Genomic DNA, 16,710 nt, shown 5'->3' on the forward strand with positions numbered 1-16,710 from the left:
CCCACAATGGAAAAAAAAAAAAAAAAAAGAAGTGAGTTGTTAAACCCGGAGCGGTGGTGAATGCCTGTAATCCCACCACCTCCAGAGGCTGAGGCAGGAGGATCTGAAGTTCAAACACCAGCCTCAGCAAAAGTGAGGCATTAAAAAACTCAGTGAGACTCTCTAAGTAAAATACAAAATTGGGCTGGGCAACTGGATCAGTGGTCGAGTGCCCCTGAGTTCCACATCTAGTACCAAAAAAAAAAAAAAAAGTGAATTTTTAAGTGCTGTTCACGCTCAAAATGGGAGAGGGATTAGAGGAATGAATTTCTTTCTCTTTAGAAAAGAAGAATGACAAATGTGTGGCTGTATTTAAAAATCATCACAAGCTCTTTTGAAAACAGTTGTTTGCTATAAGCACAGTTAATACTTAAAAATCAATCTCAGGTGTGTAGTAGTTCCAAATTTCTCTTAGTTAGAAGCTCCATGATGAGATTCAAGTTCTCTTGTCTGAGAGTTTTCTCCACTTAATGAGTCTTCTTTCTCTGTAAGAAAAAGCTAAGGATTAAAAATAAAAGCAATGTGACAGAAACTGTTAATTCTCATCAGATATTTATGTGCTTTTGTGTATTTCATAACCTTCCTAGAGTCAGGTTGGGGCCCTTTAGCAAGTTTTTGGCAAATAAAATGTAAGTGGAGTGTTTCCCCTGTGCTGAAACAGGAGCTAGGTTGTCTTTCCATCCTCCTTTTCCCCTCCATTGGCAACCTTGAACAACACATATTCCAGTTGGTGGATCTACAAGAAAAAAGAAAAAAGAGGGTGCACAGTCATTGGTGGAGTCTTAAACTGCTAAAATGTGGGGATTAATTTTTCATTCAGCCTAGCATTGCATAAAGTTACTAGTTATTACTGCTACACTGTACTGAAATGTTTAAAAGTAGAACTCTCTTATATTCTAAACAAATGTTGTTCTCCTTATTAGAAATTAAGATTGTCTCAAACAAATAATAATATAGCAACTGAGATGAGAATATTCAAATCCAGTTAGTGAGCCTCATTCTGGAATCCAGATATCTCTGATCTAAATGTATAGACCAAAAGAAAAACAACCTCAGACACAAAGAAATTTTAAGGAAGAATTAATGGTAAAATTAAGTTCATGATCTTGTGTTGAATTCACTCTTAAGTCATAGTGGTAAAAGCAACTCTAAGGCTTAACAATTAATTAAAGGAAGAAAGAAGAAAACCAAGTAAGCATATGCCTAACCCCTGGAAGCTGAAATCTAAGATTAAATTGTATGTGTGACAGGGCCTAGGGCTATGTATATACCAAATATTCCATAATTGAATTTCTAGATCTATTCTTTATTTTTTGAACAACTTGTCGCATGTCTTTGGTATTCTGAAAGACTGAATGTAGGAAGTGAAGAGGACACGGTGTTCTTCAAAAGAATAAGTTAAAGACTTGGGAATTAAGCAAACTTAGACAAAGAAAAAGCAGGAAAGACTCATAAAGTGGTTGGCAGAAACAGGAGGTAAGATTATTTTATGTAAATAAAAACAAATAGTGATAAGGAATTCCATTCCTTGAAGGGAGGAAAAAAAGCCTAGTGAATTTATTATTTTACCTTTTTACCTGCCTGTGGCAGCTTCTGCTAAAGTCACTTTATAAGGATAATGTTCCTATTTCTGTACCTTCTTGGTGTAGGCAATCCTGAGGACTGAATCCCACCTCTCACCTAGGGAGAAAAAAATGCCAAAGTTATATTTTAGACACTTCTCAATATGATGCTAAATTAGAAATTTTTCAAAGTAACTTTGATTCTAAGAAAAATATAAAATGGATAACTTCCAGGGTATAAACAAAAAAAATCAGACATATATTTTTTCCAACATAGCAATATAACAATTTTCAGTTAACTTTTTGAACTTTGTAGTTGTTTCTTGTTTTGATTTATTTTATTGTTTTTGTAAGTTTTTAATTGTACTGTCTTTTTGGCCAGATCATAAAAGGCTAGAGTTGGGTGGATGGGACAGAGAATTATATTAATTATATAAAAAATATTCAGCATACACAAAGATTACTGTGGATTTTTTCAAAGACATATATATCTCCAAATAAGTATTAGGACAGTGTATTGAAAGGTCATTCATTCTAATGTCTGTTGCAGAGAAGAAATGGGATTAGAAATAGAAGCTGAAAGAAGAAAAATAGTAAAATACATTTAGATTTATTTCAATCATGTTATGGTTTTAGTTGCTTTTGTAAATAGTATTATATTTCAATTTTTAGTTCCTTGTTCTTAGCTTACAGAAATATGATTAATTTTAGTATATTGGCCTTATACTCTGAAATTTTGGTACATTTACTTAGTAGAATTTTTGTGGATTTACTGAGATTTTTTTATGTAAATAATTATGTCATTTTTAAATGAAGACAAGAAATGTCCATAGCCAATTCACAGACTTGTTTTTTTTTTTTTCTTGCTTTATGTCACTGTCTAGGATTCCTAGTTTAATAGAAATGCTGAGAGCAGAGACATCTTTGACTGTTTCTTACTCTTCACAGGAAAGTAATCGCTCTTCCATCACTAAGTATGGTGATAACTGTAAATATTTTATAAGCTCCCTTTATCAGGTTGAGAATGTTCCCATTGTAAACATTTTTACAATGCTTATATATCAAATTTATTGAATGTTGCTTTCTTTCTTTATTGATAGCATCATGATTTTTCCTTTTTCAGTCTACTGATATGGTAGATTATATGATTAATTATTAACATGAACCAACTTGGCATAATGTATTATCCTTTTTATGTATATTATTGGATTCAATTAGCAAATAAATATTTGCTGAAAATATTTGCATCTATGTTTATATGTTATGTTGGTCTTTGATTGTCTTTTCTTGAAATGTCTTTGTCAAATCTTGAAATCAGAGCAATGCTGATTTCTATTTTCCAAAGGAGTTTGAGTAGAATTGTTACATTTCTTTCTTAAATATTGGGTTCAATTCATTGGTGAAGCCACCTGAAACAAATTTCTTTGTGAAAAAGTTTTTAAACTAAATTATAGCACTATTCAAGTATCTCTTCTTGAGTGAAGAAAATTTGTGGCACAGATTTTATGTAAGTTCTCAAATACATTGGCAATATTCACAGTGTTTCGTACTTCAAATGTCTGTGAGATCTGTAGTGACTCTTTTTGACTTTTGTTCTACTGTATTTATCAATTAATTACTTAAATAGGAATGTTGAAATTCCAGCTATATTAGTGGATTTGTCTGTTTCTCCTTTCAGTTCTATCAGTTTTTGCTTCAGTATTTTCAAATTCTGTTTTGAAATGTGGATGCATTTAGAATTGATATGTCTTTTATTCATTGATCCTTTTATTTTATTATGTTTCTTTTCCTTATCTCCACCCCTGTCCACATGCTCCTCACTGTTATTGATTGGTGCCCCCTCTGACCAGACATCTGTTTCTCTCTCTTTTTTTTAATATTTACTTTTTAGTTCTAGTTGGACACAATACCTTTATTTTATTTATTTATTCTTATGTGGTGCTGAGGATCCAACCAAGAGCCTTGTGCGTGCTAGGCAAGTGCTCTACCACTGAGCCACAACCCCTGCCCCCAGACATCTGTTTTTCTATTGGATCCCCTGCTTAGGAGCATGAGTAAGACCATGTCTGTCTGATTGGGTCCCTAACTTGTGTCCATGAGCACTTCTGTCAAGCAGGACGTTGACCTCATCAGAAGACTGTCTCCATGCTCCTTTGTTCTGGTCCTGCACACCCCCACCTCCTCACTCGCCATCTTGCTCCAGCTGCCTAAACCCTTCTCTATATGTCCCTCATTTATCCATTCTAAAGTCGACTTTCTCTTATATTAGTATGGCCAGTAAAAGCTTACTTTGAATAAGCTAATGCATAGTTTTTCTCTTAACAGGTCTATATATTCAAATTTGAAGTGAGCTTCATGTAGGCAGCACATACTTGTATCTTGTTTTCATATCCAGTTTGTCAATGTTTGCCGTCCAAATGGGATATCTGATTCATCAGTATTTAACATAGTTATTTTAGGACTGGATTTAAATCTACCACCTCGCTATTTGTTTTCTGTTCCCTAGCAGTAGACTGTCATTGCTTGTTACTAGGGGGGTAGCTTAGGGTAGGATGAAGAATGTTCTCTTCCATTTTCAGCCTTAGGCAGGCCTTAGTACGTTTTTTCAGTTGTTTCTGCCCTAGGGGAATCAAAATCTTGGTAGTCTTGGGCAGAAGCGTTTTCTACCCTCTCTCTAGCAGCATTACTCTTCTAGTTACTCAATGCAAGAAGCATGGTAGGGGCAGAGGTGTTTCCATTTCTCTGTAAAGCAGATGGCTTTTACTTCTACCCATCAGGCAATAGCATTGTATATTTGTCTGGGCCTAGGGAAGGAGGACTTCCTCCTCTCCTCCAGCAGCAGGTGATTTTTGCTTTGAATCTTTCCACTGAGGCAATAGATGTTTCACTGGGGGTAGAATACGTTCCTGACTCCTCCGGAGATTTTGCTTTGCATGTGAGAAAAGTCCAGAAAATAGAGAGTACACCAAGTGGTATACTCTCTGAACTCCTGGCCTAAACCCAATCTTTCTTGTGCACACTTGATGGAACGCAATAGAAAATCATTGACAAACAAATGAGTACTGCCCTTGTGTCTAGCCCTCCCAAGGATCCCAAACTATCACACTAGTCCACACACTCGGCCTTTAAGAATTTGTTAAAATTTTAGCTATTTTCTTCTTTTTGCTCTTAACACTGCAACCCCTTTTGTGCTCTGCCAAATGTGGAACAGATTGTAAATGCCATTTCTCCTTGAAGGGACTTGTTATCCTTCAGAATTTATCTAATTGCTTTGTATTTTCAGTTCTCTAACACCTCACTAAGAGTCATGATTTTTTTAGATTATCTGGATTTTTCTTGTTAGAAAGGGAGCAAAATTTTTTGGTGGTATGGAGTATCTTGGGAGATGAATGAAACAAGATGAGCAAAGTATAGATAATTGATAAATCTGAGTAATAGACAGATGGAGATTCATTATATTCTTTTCTAAATTTGCATATGTGTAGCAATTTTTAAAATAAAAAGGTTTGCAACAGTTGCCTGAAGATCAGAACACTTTAGATATTAGGCTTCATATTCTAGAGATTACTTTAAATTAATTTTTGTTCCCAAATAGAATAATCTATGACAAACTGGGTTTACAAAGGAAAGGATTTCACCTCTGAAAGCACAACATATTGGAAACAATAATGAATGACATGTCCTAAGAATGAACTAATAAGCTGTGATTATTGCACTTCCATCCCATGACCTCTACAATTGAGCGGTCTTCTTGTTTGCCAATGTTGTTAGCTTCCCTCAAAAGTTAATTTTCTTATCAAATGAACTTTTACTAAACCATTTTATTATTATCTTTTTTATTATCAGCTATTGTAGATACATCTGTAGCTTTCAATCCTATTTTTAAAAAGTACTCAAATGATGAAGGAATGTTATGAAATGTTTCCTGTCCTTAATAAAAAGATTCTCCTGCCTTTTAAAATCTCTTTCATTGGCCTTTTCTTTGCATAATCCTCTGTTTCTCAATTTCTGATTCATTCTTAGCATTTTCCATATATAAGGTGTACAACATGTGCCAAGCCCAAGGACAGATACTTTATGTAAATTCCTGCTGTTTTGGGTATCGTCTAAGTGTTCTCTCAAGGTCTATTTTGATTAAAGGTTTGGTCCCCAGGATGGCACTCTTGGGAAGTTCTGGGGAAACTTTTGGAGATGGGACCTAGTGAGAGGTCTTTAGGTCACTGAAGGTATGCCCCCCAGAAAGTAGTTCTCCCAAGAGGGTTGTAGTAGAAGCTTGAGTTTGGCCCCACCCAGTCCTCTGTGATCCTAGTTTGAGATGTTATCTCTTGCCTGCTCCCATACTCACTTCCACCATTGCTGTCCACCATGATACTATATAGCCAAGAATGTTGCCCATGCCAGCGCCATGCCCATGAACCTACAAAAATGTAAGCTAAATAAACATTTTCTCTGTATAAGTTATCTGGTTCAATTTATTTCATTCTAGCAACAAAAAGCTGACTAATCCAATTCCCTTTGCACCACACAACTTATCTGTTTCCACAAGTTTTCTTATTGGCCTCATTTTCTACTCTGCCCTCACTCTCAGTTCTAGTGTCTTTAGGCCTCACCTTCATCCATAGGTCTAATTTTATGTCTTCAATAACCTCCTGAACTTTTTCATGTTGTCATGTTGTTTTTCATTGGTCTCTCAAACTCAATATGTCTGAAAAGGAAAGCATACAATTTAATCCAATCCAGTTCCCATCCTATGTCACACCAGAAAATACATGCTAGAAAATTACCATGAAAAATAATGTAGCTTGAACACTGAAAAAATAAATCTGTATACCTTATACTATATAAAATTGTGTCTTTATGTGACATTTTTTTACCTCTGTCACTGACCATGCTAGGAAAACAAACTATATCACCTTTGAGCAAAAATGGTTAGAGAATCATCACAAGATATAATACTTATGATGTTGGCCAAATTATATTGTTGTATTGTACATGTACGAATATGTAACAATATATATGTATATATATTTATATATGTAAAATAATTACCCCTGAAAGCTAAAAAGAGGATAATACAATACCTAAGAAAAATGAACTAGGGTGAAGAGTAAATAAAAGTCATTTTCTGAGTTAGTTATTTAAATGTTATTGATAATATGGGGGCGTTCTCCTAACTCAATTAAAAAGACTATAACTACTCCTTAATTTTATCAAAGAGAGTAAATAAGAAATTTCAGAAATTTTTTTGTTGTTATCTACAACACTGAAATGCTACATAGCTGAATAATAATGATCAACATGGGGTATGAAACAAGAGAACCAATGAGCAGTGTTTGTCAATGTTTATTTTCTTTATCCATAGCAAGCTTTCTAGTTGAATTTTTGTTTTGTTTTTTTGTTTTGTTTCTTTGTTTCTTTGTTTTTCTGTACTGGGCATGGACCCCAGGGACACATGCACTTCACCCCTGAGCTACATCCCTTGCCCCAAGTTTCCTAGTTTCATGACAACAATCCACAGACTCTGCATTTACTCTTCATATATACTAAGCAACTTTTTGATAAACCAAGTGGGTTTTTTACTGGGAAGAGTTATGCTCAAAAGTCAACTTCTGGATAACTAATAAGTTGAACCCCTGTGCCTCAGAAAATGAGACCTGGACCTTTAACCAGATGTGACTGAGCTATGACACAGCTCCTCCCTATGGCTGAACAACAGCATCTAATTTCTCACTGTCTACATCTTATGTCAGCTTCCTTTGTATACAATTTTGCTTGCATGACCTAATGATCTATTCCAATTTTTATTATAGGCTGAGAATCTTATTCTCCATTCACAAGGTAAATATGTTTGGTGATGCTTAAAGTACTTGGAAATGTTTTTTTTGTCGTTGTTGTTGTTTTTGTTTTTAAATATTTATTTATTTATTTATTTTAGTTGTATTAGGACACAATACCTTTACTTTATTTATTTATTTTTATGTGCTGCTGAGGATCAAACCCAGGGCCTTGCACATGCTAGACAAGTGCTCTACCGCTGAGCCATAGCCCCAGCCTCTTAAAAAGGTTTTTAATAAAAATATTTTCATGAAAATTTTAAGAATTCATATCAATGCCTTATCTAAATCCTTGAACTTGGACAAGAAGAAAAAAATCTATTTTTTTTTAATGTTGCTATAACACTTTTTGTTTTCCCTTCTGGCAAAATTGCCTTACCAAAAGGTTACAACAGTTGACAACTCAGCAATGATATACATCCCATAAAGAGCTGATAGTAAATATTCTAGGCTCTGTAGACCATGCGGTCTCTAATGTAGCTTTTTGACTTTGCTGTTGCAGTATGAAAGCAGCCAATATGGAATGAATGGTCATTGTTCTGCTCTAATAAAACTATTTGTGAACACTGAAATTTAAATCTCATTTAATTTTAATGGATCAAGAAACATTCTTCTTTTTCCCTCCATAATTTTACCAATGCAAAAATTAGTCTTCACTTGTGAGCCAACCAAAAGTGGGCAGCGGTCTAGATGTCCATGGCCATAGTTGACCAGTCTATTTGAAACAATATCTCTGGTTTTGACCTATATCCTGAGCTCTACAGCCACATTTTCAATTTTTCTCTAGTTATCCTATTATGAATATCCCCAAAGCACCTCAAACTAAAGCCATTTAAAACCTAACTCAGAACATATGCCTCATCCAGACCATCTGCCTGCTTGTCTGAAATCCACTATTTCTGTTCATGGCACATCATCTTCCAGGCATCCAGACCTGAAATTTAAAATTCATTGTGGACTGACTCAGTACCCTTGTCAGGTTCTATCCTGCTTCACATATGTCTTCACTTTCGTCCCCACCCCTAGCATCTGAGTTAGGCCTTCATTCTCTAGCCTACCTTGTTGCTGTGGGCCTGTAATTGGTTTCCCTACTCCAATAGCTCCAGCACAGCTGTTCTCTAATACTCCTGACATCCTGATACTGCTATCAGAATAGATTCCTAAAATACTGCTCTAATTATATCACTATACTATTTTAAAACTTTGTGTAACTCTATTGCTTACCTAATTGAATACAAACTCTTCCAACTGACAATTAACACTATCCAAAACATTGCCTCATTTATGTTTCTAGCCTGTCCTTATTTTAAACCTCATCCAACCAACATTAATGAACATTATTAGGCACCATGCTGGATACTCTGATATAATGAGCAAAAACAACATGACCTGCACTAATCCTACACTTTGAAAAAATGCATTAGTTAAATAATAAAAGATATAAGAATAAAACTGGCAGGCAAGAATAACATGAAGTAATCCTTTCAAAAAATTGGAAGAACTTTAAATCTAGAATTGGTTCTGATCCTAACAAAACTATAAACTATTATCTAAGTAAGTGGCTGAAATAAAAGCACACTGACATGTAAGCCATCACAATATTTATTATACACAGAGCTTCCTGAAAATTCTACTGGAAGAAGTACTCCAACAATAAAACATATTTCCAGTGGCTTCAAGATATATAGGAAATAAAGTTACTCTGATGATAGGCTGGTAATATTTTTGCAGATGTGTACATATGTCAAATCTTATAAAGTTGATTGCTTCAAATGTGAACAGCTTATAATATATCAATTATTCTTGCCCATCTCCTTCATGGGGAGGGAGTGGGTAACTCTTGGAGGTGTGGGATGGATGGAAAGTAATGTTAAGAAATAAAGATGAAAAACTCAGTAAATTAATTGAAGCAGGGGTCTGATGGATGGAAGAAACCTGATGGTTCTGATCCTAACAAAAAGAAAAGTCAGGGAATGCCTTATTTATAGCGGTACGCACCAAAGGGATTCAGTAAGGAGCTTCTTGAGGAAAATAGGGTAACAGTGGGGGAAAACAGGTTGTTCAGAGTTTGGCAGGTTACACTGATCTCCAGGCGCCCATCTCCAGGTGGCTGCATTTGATCCTAGGCTGTGAGCTCAGGCAGGGTGCCAGAGTGATCTGGGCTTTCTCCAACCCAGGAATTTCACCCAGAAGTTCCCAGAAAAGCAGCTTCCCTGCCTTAATGGCTCAAACAAAATCCATGGTTCATATACGGCTTCCAACAAATTACATACCAATAAAATGTGCACAAATTTTGATAGCTAATCATTTTTTTAATTTTGTAGTTGTAGATGGACACAATACCTTTATTTATTTATCTTTTTATGGTGTTGAGGATCGAACCCAGGGCCTCACACATGCTAGGTGAATGCTCTACCACTAAGCCACAACCCCAGTGCCAGCTAACCATTCTTTTCAAGAATAAAATGAACACCTGTATAGTAAATATGTAGGTTTTAGGGTGGGAGTTACATAAATAATCATCAAACAATGTGACTAGAACTATGAAAAAAAGGTGGAAAAGCCTAGAATAAAAATATTTGACTTAAGAAAGTTAGGGGAGCCTTTCCTGAAAAAGTGTTGCCTAATCTGGGAACCAATAATTGACTAATAATATTAAAATCCAACACTTACCCAGTAATGTTATGTGGCAACAAACCTATTTTGTATGTTTTACATTCACCCATTTAATCCTCACAATAGTGTCTTATGTTTTTTTCTTTTATTATCCCCATTTTATATGTTGCAAAATTGAAGCCCAGAATAGTTATGTTTCTTGCCTAAGTTCTCATAGGCAGTAAGAAGTGGTACCATTAATCAAGAAATGGACCACTGGAAAATAGGTGTGAAGTGTGTCAGTGCACTTGGTTGCAAACAACAGAAACTAGTTTTAGCAATCTGTATTAGTTTAGGTTTCCTAAAGCATAACCTGAGATTAATTGGTTAATATATTTATTTAATATTAATTAATTAATTAATATTGGGGAGTTGAAACCACAAAGCAGGACTGATAGATGTTGCAGAGTAAAATGGGGAAGATAAAAAAGCTTAGTATGAGTAAGACCCTGGGTCTTCAATGCAATCCCCAGCACCACTATCTCTCCCCGCCTCCCCCCCAAAAAAAAAGAATAAAGGTGGATTATCAGGTCTTCTTTGTGGGAAATGTTTGCACCAGGACCTTCTGAAAACTTATGGAAGTATCTGCCTGAATGTCAGGAGGAAGAAGCATTTCTCTATCTGCTATCTTACCCCTTTGGTTGAAGGTTATCCCCAGAAGCAATAACCCCACACTTTTAGGTCCTGCTGTATGTGAGAAAACAGATTCCAGTAGCATTAGAAAAGGTCCTTGGATAGAAAATTATGAAACAAGTGACTCCTCCTTAAGGGATGTCATAAAGAGAATACGTACTAATACAGAAATGTTCAACTTAGCTGAAGCTGACATCAGAGGTGGATTAAGATGATATGCTATGGGATACTGGAGCATTACCTGTAATTTCTTAAGGAAAATGACCACTAGGGAAACAATCCCATTTACAATAGCATCAAAAGTAATAAAATAGGAATGAACTTAACTAAGAAATTAAAAGAATTGTTCACTGAAAACTACAAAATATTGATGAAAAATTAAAGAAGATATAAACAAATTGAAAGTCATTTCATGTTCATGGATTGGAAGACAACATTGTTTAAATGTCCATACTATCCAAACCAATATTCAAATTTGATGTAATGCCTTTTGAATTCCCAATGGCACTTTTTACAAATTTTTTTTTAAAAAATCTCAAATCCATATGAAACCGCAAAATATCTCAAATAGCCAAAACAATCTTTAAAAGAACAAATCTAGAGGCATCAAAATCGGTTGCAAAATATATTACAAAGATGCAATAATTTAAACAGTATTGTACTGTTATGAAGACAGAAATATAACTAATGGAACAGACTAGAGAGCCCAGAAATAAATTCTGATCTTCAACATAGAAGCCAAGAAAACACAATGGGGAAAGAATGATTTCTTCAACAAATGGTATTGGGAAAATGTATAGTCACAAGCAAAAGTATAAATTGGATCCTTATATTATATACAATAATCAACTCAAGATGGGTTAAAGACTTAAATGTAAAATCGAAAACTATAAAGCTTCTAGAAAACATAGGGAGCAATCTTCATGACATTAACCTTGGCAATAATTTCATGTGTACGATTACCAAAATCAAGGACTAAAATGGACAAGTGGAACTATATAAAACCAAAAAAGTGGGGCTGTGGGCTGTGGCTCAGTGGCAGAGCACTTTCCTAACATGTGTGAGGGACTGCATTTGATCCTTAGCACTGCATACAAAAAATAAGCAGACAAAATAAAGACATGCTGTCCATCTACACCACAAAAAATATTTAAAAAAAAAAAAAACCTACAAAGCTTCTTCACATCAAAGGAAACAAGAGAGCAAAAACACAACCTATGTAACAAAATTGTTTTCAAACCATATGTCTGATAAGGAATTAATTTCCAAAATATATAAGAAACTTATTTAACCTAATATCAAATAAACAAATCAAAGTCTAATATCCGATTGAAAAATAGGCAAAGGGTTTGAATAGACATTTCTCCAAAGAGGATCATACAAATGGCCAACAGAAAAATGAAAAGATATTCAACATCATTAATCATCAGGGAAGCATAAATAAAAACTACAATGACATATTACTTTACCCCTATTAGAATGGTTATTATCAAAAATAAAAATAAAGAGACAAAAAGTGTTGTCAAGAATGTGTAGGAAATCAAATGTACGAAATATGATATGTCAAGAGCTATATAATGTTTTGAACAACTAATAAAAATTTAAAAAAGAATGTGTAGGAATTGGAACATTTGTATGCCGTTAGAAAGAAAAAAAAAGGGCCCATTTACTGTGCAAAACAATCTGACAGTTCCTCAAAAGGTTAAAGATAAAATTTCCCCATAATCCAGTAATCACAGACATGGGTATTTATCTAAAAGAAATGAAATCAGGATTTTGAGGAGATATTAGCACTCCATAGTCATGGAGATATTATTCACAATAGACAAGATGTGGAAATAACCTATACATCCATGGATGAATGAATGGATTAAAAACATGATATATACATACAATGGAATATTATTCAGCTTTAATATATAAAGAATTTTTGCAATATGCAGTATGAGACATGAACCTTGAGAATAAACACTTTGTTAAGTAAAATAACCTGGTCCAATAGGACAAATACTGAGTGATCTCACTTATATAAGGTATTAAAATAATTGAACTCATAGAAGTACAGAGTGGTGGTTGCCAGGAGCTGGGGGAAGGATAATAGGAGTTGCTAACCAAAATTTCAGTTATGCAAGATGAATAAGTTCTAGGGTTCTACTGTACACTTAAAATTTTTGTTAAATGGTCAGAGTACTTATTGCAATAAAAAATAAAATTAATAAAAATAAAGAGAAAGATTTGGGAAATTCACAGAACATCTTATTCTTCTCAGGCTGCTATAACAGAATATCATGGGCCAGCTAGCTCACAAATAACAGAAATCTATTTTCTCACAGTTCTGGGGATTGGAAAGTCCAGTATCAAGGTGCTGACAGATACTGTGTCTGACAATGGCTCACTTCCTGGTCATGGTTATCTTCTCACTGTGCCCTCATATGACAAGGAAGGGTAAGAGAGTTTACTGGGGTGGGTCTTTTATGAAGCACTAATTCCGTTTTTGAGAGCTTCACTGTCATGACTCAATTACCTCCCCAAACTCCACCATCCTAAACCATCATATTGGAGGGAAAGTTTCTAAATATGATTTTAGGGAGGACAAAAACATTTCAGTGAATAACAGAATGTAAGATTATAAGACCAGACTTGAAAGCAGAAAAAAAAAAAAAAACCAAGGCCATTCCAAAAGCACAAGGAACAATAATTGCTACAATTTATTTCTGTTAGCAAAAGTCTGGCAAGTGAGCTCAGCCTCCACAGGATAACACTGCTACCACAGCTTGATGCTGTTGGCATTGCTGGTACTACTGCTGGTTGATGCCAGTATCACTGCATATTACTTCTAACCATTCCTCCATCCTTTCCTCATTTATTCCAGATTTGAAGTCCTGATAGGATTGTATCAGTGATGGAGTCTATATTATGTGTCTACATTTTTTTTAGAAGACATGATCAGAGGAGGATTGGCTTCTATAATTTCTTCGCTTACAAACAATTGGAACCACCGACTGCCACTGAAGAAAAAGATAGTCATAAGGGTAAAGAGCATGTGTTTAATTTTGGATGTGTTGAGACTGAAACATCTGAACTGAGATGTCAAGAGACAGCTGTATATACAGGTCTGGAGTATAACTTCCTCAACAGCCTCTGTGAAACAGGTTCACTAATTACCAACCCCAAGGAGGGCACCATTACATGGAAGATAGCAAAGACCATCAACTCTGACAGCCACCAGGAATAAGAATCCAAATATTTTAGCCTGCTTCATCTTGAGCTACACTTTATTACTCACCAGAATCCAGTGAGATAGAACATGCACGCACAACAAGTTACATGAAGTAGGTTGATTATTTGCAGATAGGCAACAAGGGAAAACAGAATCCCAACATTCATAATAAGCCAGTTCCAGAAGGATCAGGAAAGCTACTCAGGGTGGATTGAGTTTCATCTGCACATGCTGTACTGCAGCTAAGGAATCCTGAAAGCACTTCACTCTGGGTTTTACACTAGGTGAATCCCTGGACTAAAGTATTGTAGACAGACTGCTCTTGGAGGGATAGAAAGGGCCTGGGCTATTTTAGGCAGTTCATCCCTATCTCAGACATTGCATGTCCAGTTCATGCTAGCTATTCTGAAAACCGTGGGCAATAAGAAGGAGGAAAACCCTATGCTACCCAAGACTATCTGAGACCCATTCTCCAGTCTCCTGTGCAAAAGCAGCTCCTTCTCCTTCTCCTTCTCCTTCTTCTTCTTCTTCCTATAGATGGACACAATACCTTTATTTTATGTATTTATCTTTTATGTGGTACTGAGGATCGAACCCAGTGCCCCACGTGTGCTTGGCAATCACTCTACTACTGAGCAACAATTCCAGCTTGTGTATAAATTCCTTGAGCTGAGGGACAACTCATTCACCCATCACCTACATAGTGCTGCCTACATAGTTAACACTAAATGAATGACTAGCCCATATTAAATTATTTTCCCTGAGCTTCCTTACATGTTGCATGATATTCCTTTGGCCATCAATGAGTTGCTTCACTCTCTCCGTAGTTAATTAAATAGTATTCAACTTGTGTTGAAGAATGTAGTCTCCTTTCCTATACTACCTCTTCATAAAACTTTAATAATTTCCAATGCAGGTTTTAATTGTCTCTACCTTTGAAACTTCCTAGTTGGTTATTTATACATATAATACTTAATTTGTTGTTTTCTTCTCATTTTATCCATTCTTCTTGAGCAACTATTTTTATGGCTTAAAATAGACCTTCTTAATTTGCTTCCAAATTATATAACTTGGTGAAGTCCTAATACATTTGAAAACCTACAGCTAGAAATAAAATGTATTCAAGAAGAAACTTGAGAAGTGTTAAATCATAGCCTTGCTACAAATCCTAACTTGAAGTGAGAATATGAAAAAAGGATAAAATCAATCTCACAACATAATTTTTATAATTTAAATAAAATAAATTAGACCTACTCCTTTATTTGGACATGGAAGTAAAATCTAAGAAAGCAGTTACTTGTTTGGAAATATTATGTGTGTGTGGTAAGGGAAAGAAGAGATGAATGTGTGTGTGTGTGTGTGTATATATATATATATATATATATATATATATATATAAACTTATCTACATTCGTACACATGCATAAACACTTTATATATGTATGTGTGTTTGTGTATCTTTGGTAAAATAGATATCTGTGTGTGTGTGTGTATCTTACCAAAGATACACACATCTGTGTATATGTATATCTTTCCAAATATATAGATATATATACATAGATATGTATCTTACCAAAGATGCATACATCAGTATGTGTGTATATATATACACACAGATATATATATATATATATATAATATATATCTTACCAAATATATATAGATATATATACACAGATATATATCTTACCAAAGATACACATATCTCTTACCAAAAAAGCTACTTGTAAAGAGGATTTCTATCAGTAAGTGTCAAGTATTTTATGAACTGCTGAACACAGGGTTATCATAAGTATATTCAGGCAAATAATGATGCAAAATTTTATTTAAAGTAACCATGTTGTTATTGATTATAAGAAAAGTAGTAGCTAGTGGTGCTAGATGAGGCCATGTTACAATCAGTCTATCACATCAAAGTTGTAATTAAAGTCAGCTTGCATAATCAGTGGGTTGATAAAATGTAGGAAGTAAGGTCAACTGGAAATAGAATATCTTATGGCATAACCAAAAAATATTTTTCTAAATTCTGTTTTAATTAGAGGCAAACTAATATTGAAGGGGATGGATGTACTCTGAAACTGTCAAGGCAGTGGTAGCATAAACACACATGCACGCGCACACACACACACACTCATGCAGAGGCAGATCTGTCAGTTAGAGAAGCACTGAACTGAAAGTAAAATAAATTTTATCATAGGGATTTTCACAGCATGACTACTGTGAAAATTAGCATCCAAAGCTTAAAAGCTTTTGTGGTTCAAAAACTCAACAAAATGTCATATATGCCTCATAGGTTTTTCCATTTGCTATAAAAATATTCTGGGTCCCAAGGAGAAACTGCAACCATATAATAGACTGTAAACCTAACCCAGCTTATTCATATTTTTAAATTCATAATTGGATATGAATGATTCATATTAAATCTCAAGCAGCAAAGCGGTTTCAGAAGACTATAAAACCATATAAGCTCAACAATATACATTAGGAATATATACATAAGCTGGGCATAGTGGTGCATGCCTATAATCCCAGCAACTCTGGAGTCTGAGGCAGGAGGATGGCAAATTTAAGGCTAGCATGGGCAATGTAGTAAGACTATCTCAAAAACAGTAAAATAAAAGGGGCTAAGGATGTAGCTCAGTGGTAGAGCACCCCTGGGTTCAATCCCCAGTAACCACAGAAAGAAAGCAAGTTGAAAGAAAGAAAGGAAGAAAGAAAGAGAAAGGAAGGAAGGGAGGGAGGGAAGAAGAAAGGAAGGAAGGGAGGG

General features: G+C 34.9%; 1 long non-coding RNA gene across 1 annotated transcript in view; it reads left to right on the forward strand.

Moving 5' to 3' along the window:
• Positions 1-14,479, forward strand: part of LOC125619811 — a 22,615-nt gene extending 8,136 nt beyond the window's left edge. Inside the window, exon 3 of the long non-coding RNA XR_007351415.1 lies at positions 13,596-14,479. This is a non-coding gene — a long non-coding RNA (uncharacterized LOC125619811). The remainder of the gene's footprint in view (positions 1-13,595) is intronic.
• Positions 14,480-16,710: the final 2,231 nt, after the last annotated feature.

The sequence above is a fragment of the Marmota marmota genome, unplaced genomic scaffold (assembly GCF_001458135.2).
Source record: "Marmota marmota marmota unplaced genomic scaffold, marMar, whole genome shotgun sequence".
NCBI classification, from domain to species: domain Eukaryota; kingdom Metazoa; phylum Chordata; class Mammalia; order Rodentia; family Sciuridae; genus Marmota; species Marmota marmota.